Source organism: Muntiacus reevesi, chromosome 1 (assembly GCF_963930625.1).
Source record: "Muntiacus reevesi chromosome 1, mMunRee1.1, whole genome shotgun sequence".
Lineage (NCBI taxonomy): Eukaryota > Metazoa > Chordata > Mammalia > Artiodactyla > Cervidae > Muntiacus > Muntiacus reevesi.
Genome location: NC_089249.1, coordinates 29,818,136 through 29,824,360, shown reverse-complemented (window position 1 = coordinate 29,824,360; position 6,225 = coordinate 29,818,136).

Genomic DNA, 6,225 nt, shown 5'->3' with positions numbered 1-6,225 from the left:
GAAACCTTAAAGTTATCTAGTTCAGTGGCTGGTAACCAAGTGTGTGCTCAATAGCTGTATTTTTCTCTTCTCTCTATAAAAATAATTACCAAATGAAACTGTTCGGGAGCACAACCAAATAACATTTCAGCATTTTATACTGAGAAAATCCAATGCTGATTAGAGAACTTTGTGCAGAAGACATCACTTGATGAATTTGAAACCACTGTTGCTTTTGGAAGATGATTGGCTTTAACAAAACGAGCTGGAAAGGGTAACTTTCCATAAAAGGAGTAAGAATGAAGTTAACTGTGGAGGTGGTAGCGTGGGTGGAGAGTTAAAAACAGACTAGGAAACTAAGGATGTGGGGCTAAGAAGGGGGTGCTGATGGAGCAGCATGCTTTTATGAGGGGAATGGCCTTGAGAAGTTCCCAGAGATGGTGTGACATTGTGATTAACAATAAGAAATATATATTCGGTTTTTCGCCTGTTCCTGGTGGGGCTTCCCAGGTGGCTCAGTTGGTAAAGAAGCTGCCTGTTAATGCAGGAGACATAAGAGACGAGGGTTCGATCCCTGGATCAGGAAGATCCCTGGAGGAGGAAATGGCACTCCACTCCAGTATTCTTGCCTGGGAAATCCCGTGGACAGAGGAGCCTGGTGGGCTACAGTCCAGGGGGTCGCAGAGTTGGAAGTGACTGAGCACACATGCTCACGCCTCTCTTGCACAGAGTTCCCAAAACCCTTGTACTTTCTGTGATGAGAGCAGAGGTTTCTTTTGTTACCTTAATAAGTGACTTTTGGGAAACATCTAAGGAGGGGGCTGGTTGCCAGAGGAACTAACCATGTGATTAGAGGGCTGGACCTCTCAGTCCCACCCTCACCGACCTCCAAGGAGGGAAGAAAGGATGAATTCACCAGCACAAGCCAATTACTTAATCAAACATGGTTCTGCGGTGACATGTCCATAAAACACGGGAAGGATGGGTTTGGAGAATTTGTGGTTGGCGAACAGATGGAGATTGAAGGAGAGTGGTATGCTCTGGGGGAAGCTTCCTACCCCTTCCCCACACCTTGCCCTGTGCATCTCTTTCATCTGGCTGTTCCTGTGTTATGCCCTTTTATAGTAAACCAGGCGGCGCTAGTGGTAAAGAACCCATCTGCCAATGCAGGAGACCCAAGAAACATGGGTTCATCCCTGGGTCAGGAAGATCCTCTGGAGGAGGGCATGGCAACCCACTTCAGTATCCTTGCCTGGAGAATCTCATGGACAGAGGAGCCTGGTGGGCTATAGTCTGTAGGGTTGCAAAGAGTCAGATACGACTGAGGTGAATTAGCACGCATAAAAACCAGTGATCCAGAGAGTAAAGTGTTTCTCTGAGTTCTGTGAGCCACTCTGGCAAATTAACCTATGCAAGGAGGGGAACCTACGATCTATAGCCGGTTCTTCAGGACCCCATGTGACAACCTGGACTTGGGATGGGCGTCTGAAGTGGTGGTGAGGGTGAGCATCATATAGGACTAAGCCCTTAACCTGTGGCATCTGATGCTCCCTCCAGGTAGTCAGGTAGTCAGAATTGAGTTAAATTGTTGGACAACCAGCTGTTGTCTGAGGATTTCTTGGTGTAGGGGGGAAAATTCACACATTGTAATTGGATACAGAGTATAGGAATGCCCAAAAGACTTCAGAACAGAATGTTAGACATTTAGCTCTGTTATTTGCTTTGCAACAGGCTCACATAAACCTCTGTACTGGTCTGATGCACTATATGCTGTCTACATCATATAGCCCTGAGTGGGAAGCAGTTTGGGATGGGAAGGATTCTGGTGGTGTCCAGCCTGATGGTTGTGTTCAGATTGTGGGAAAAGACAGCGCATGCAGAAGGCAAGAGCAGAACAGCCCATGCTGAATTCAGAAGGAAGTCATTCGTGACCATGGGAGACTTAACCTCTTGACAACCCTAGCAATGCAGGAGAGATGGGGGCTTCACATGATGGGGGGCAGAATAATGAATCTTTGAGGACATTTTTAGGGAGATGGCTACATAAAAATAAGGTGCTAATTGAGACAGTAATGTGTACATAGATATAGAAGGGAGAGACTAGAAATCAACTAGAAGACTTAATATATTTTAGATTTCACTTGAGGTTTCAGACGATAGGTGCGTAAGAGCCATTGTAGCTTTTGAACTGTAACGAGTTTCATTTTCGCTTTGCGGATTTTCAGTTTGGCAAAATGAATAGGGCATGTTTAGAAAAGCTTATTGCGTGCGTGCTCAGTCGTATCTGACTCTTTCAGACCCTATGGACTGTGCCTGTGAGGCTCCTCTGCCCATGGGATTTCCAAGGCTAGAACACTGGGGTGGGTTGTCGTTTCTTCCTCCAGGGGGTCTTCCCAACCCAGAGATCAAACCTGTAGCTCCTGCATCTCCTGCACTGGCAGGCGGGTTCTTTACTGCCGAGCCACCTAGGAAGCCCCCAGGAAAGCATATTGATCAATCTCTATAGGACACTGTCAAAAGTCTTTTTAAAATTAGAGTATCTTCCCATCCCCCATGAAGTTTTTACCTGAGAATTTTATAAAACATTGGTAGAATAGCTCAAGACAACTTTTCAATTTAGGCTCATACTTCCATTCTTTTCTCTTAATAAGATACCCTCCTCATTTCCTGAGACAGCTCTTTGAACATGGCAATTTGCCAACAGCATATTTTCATAGGGAAGGTTGGACAATATGCCATCTATTAGCCAGGGAATATGAGCTACATTGTATAGATTGATACTGCCTTAACACCAAATTTCTGGGTAGGGAAGGGGGAATGATCACAGAAACCATGGCTGCCTTTGAGTATCTGTATGTTTTGTTTTAACAGCATATAATGGTGAAAAGCATTTTAAGAGGACCATGATGACTGTAAAGACAGACCTTTACTCTGAACCCAAAGTGTTTGCACAAATTGTGTGCTTAACACACAGTGAGGCCAACAAACTGAAAGGCTGGAGTCTGGAGCAAAGAAAGGTTTAATGTAGGGCCACGCATGGAGAAGGGCTTCCCTGGTAGCTCAGCCGGTAAAGAATCTGCCTACAGTGCGGCAGACCCAGGTTCGATTCCTGGGTTGGGAAGATCCCCTGGGGAAGGAAATGGAAAACCATTCGAGTATCCTCGCCTGGAGAATCCCATGGATCGAGAAGCCTTGTGGACTGCAGTCTAATGGTTGCAAATTGGGCACGACTGAGCGACTAACACTGAGGAACTGAGGATGCACGGAGATAGGTGTGTGCGTGTGTTTTCAGTTGTGTCCAGCTCTTTGTGATCACACTGACTGTAGCCCACCAGGCTCCTCTGTCCGTGGAATTTTCTAGACAAGAATTGCCATTCCCTTCTCTAGGGGATCTTCACAACCCAGGGATCGAACTGAAGTCTCCTGCATTGGCAGGCAGATTCTTTACCACCTGAGCCACGGGGGAAGCCTCATACCTCAAAAGACCAAAGGGTTTTGGCGAAGCATTTTTAAAAGCCAGGTGACGGAGGTGGGCGGGGGTGGTCGCACCTTGTGATCAGTTTGTGCACAGTTCTCTGATTGGCTGATGGTTACGTAATAAGGTAGTGTCACAGAGGTTAGCTTTTTCAGTCCTTTGGTTCCTACAGGCCTGGGGCTATGTGCTCATAGTCATCAAGTAATTAACATCTTCCATTTGGTGGGGGGTTTTCCCATCTGTAAAACAACTCAGGAAACGTGCATCAGATACTGCCATCGAGATACCTACCTCAGAGAGGAGCTAAAGCAGAGAGGATGGAGGAAGAGTCTGTCCCAGGAAGGCACCGCGGGGTCCTGTGTGTATGTGTTAGTGGCTGAGTTGTGTCCAACTCTCTGCGACCCCATGGACTGTAGCTCCTCTGTCCATACAATTCTCTAGGCAAGAATACTAGAGTAGTTTGCCATTTCCTTCTCCAGATGATCTTCCCAACCCAGGGATGGATACCTGGTCTCCTGCCCTGCAGGCAGATTCTTTACCGTCTGACCCACCAGGGAAGTTTGGTGGATCCTGCTCAGTTGTCAAAGCTTGGAATAATCAATCACCATGTTTGCACTATGGTTTCTATCAACTGTATATGTATAGCTAGAAATTCTCTGATCTATATTTTCTTTTAAAGCAAGTCTTATAAAAACCAAATTTGGAAAAGTTGAGGTTTCTTTGAAAAATAACCACTGTGTTATAGTGGGATAAATTCTCTGTCACTAGCAAGTGTGCTGCCAGATTCTAAAGGAGAATCTGGAATTACTATTTCCCTTCTATAACACACGAGAGCAAGTTCAAACACTTGGCCCCAGAACGCAACACTCATGATTTGGCTCAATCTACTTTTCTAGCCCCATTTCCTTGTTCCTTCTTTTGTTCTGTCTTCTACACACACACTAATGTGAATGACCATTTCTCAGAGCCGCCCACCCAGTGACTTCTATTTATTTGCCACATGTGCTGATCGGCTTTTCTCCATTTGCTTGAAGCATCTTCTCTTGTTTCCTAAAATCAGCTCCATGGCACCTATTTGGAACTCTCCATGTTCCAGAAAGCACATGTAATTTTATATTTAGCTTTATTGTAGTATTTCTTTGATTCTTTATTTTAGGATTCTTTATTTTATTAAAAGTATCGTTCCCACTGGTCTATGACTCCCATAAAATAAATCATGTATTTTGAAAAAATCCCAGTGCTTAGCATATAGTAGATGCTCAGAATAACTAGTGATTAAGAATGCATGACAGGGAAAAAACAAGCTTGCAAAATACAGACTCAACAGACAACTACAAGCCCTTTAAGATATATCTCCAGCTAATCCACTGAGATTTCAGCGATTAAAGGAAGAGGGGAAAACATTAAGGGATTCTTGAAGGGTGGTGCAAAAAATTAAAGAGATAGTTTATAATCTCTGAAGCCAATTATTGCTTCAGGACAATACTTCAAAGAAATTTCCCTTGTTTCAGTTAAATTGACAACATACCCCAGTAAAGGTATTGTTGTTGTTTAGTTGCTCAGCTGTGTCCAACTCTTTGCGGCCCCACGGACTGTAGCCCACCAGGCTCCTCTGTCCATGCGGATTCTCCAAGCAAGAATACTAGAGTCGGTTTCTTTTTCCTTCTCTAAGAGACCTTTCCCACCCAGGGACCAAACCTGCCTCTCTTGCATCTCCTGCATTGGCAGGTGGGTTCTTTACCACGTGCCATCTGGGAAGCCCCTAAATAAAGGTAAGGTCACACAGTTTCTTGCCTATTTTGTTGTGATTCTTTGAAACATCAGGATTTGCTAGCTGAACTTGGGGATGTACTTAATTTTCCAAGATAGGGATAGACCTGCCCAGGTAAGATTATAAGGGCAAGATCAAGTTAAAAAGAAGTATGCTTTTGTTTTGATGATTTATACATAGAGGTGGTTTTATTTTTATTTTTTTATTTTTATTTATTTTTTTTTTTTTAGAGGTGGTTTTAAAATAGGGTCTCCTATAGAGAAGTGGTGTCTATGTCTCCTCCCCTTGAGCATGGGCTCTGTAACTGCTTGACTAACAGTTGAACATGGCAAAGTGCATGCTCTGCATCCAGACCTTGAGGAATGGGGTAGCTTTCACTTCCTGTTTCTGAGGACATTCACTCTTGGAACCTGAGTAAGTTGTATGAGGGGAAGTCCAAACTGCCATGGAGAGAACGGTCTGTACTAGTTTGCCTGCCATGTGAACAAACCATCTTGGGAGTGGGTGTCTTCCTCGGCTACACCCATCCCGAATGCCTTGTGGTTTCCCTGTTTTCAGCAGAGCAAGAAGTATGAGACTTGAGCTTAAAAAGCAGTTCTATGGTACTTCTGCTCATGGTTACAATGTTCCTCCTTCTAGACCTAAAATTATTATTCATTGACTAATATAAAATCTAATGTGTAATGCAGGCAGAAAGTAGTATTACTCACCTTTGCAATCTGTTGGTATTAAGGCAAAATTTGGCTGCCCGGCAATTCTATTGGCCTCTTACTTAGAGAAACCTTTCCCCCTCTTTCTAGGACCACAATGCGGACACAAACTCAGCCTATTTATAACAGATGATTATGTTTTCAGATAATCCCAAAGGTTTTACACTGTTCATACTGTGGTAAACCGTAAGCAAAAGGCTTATATGAAATTCCATGGCATTCAACATGCTGAGGGCTTCCCACATGGTACAGTAGTAAAGAATCAGCCTGTCAATGCAGAAGACACAACA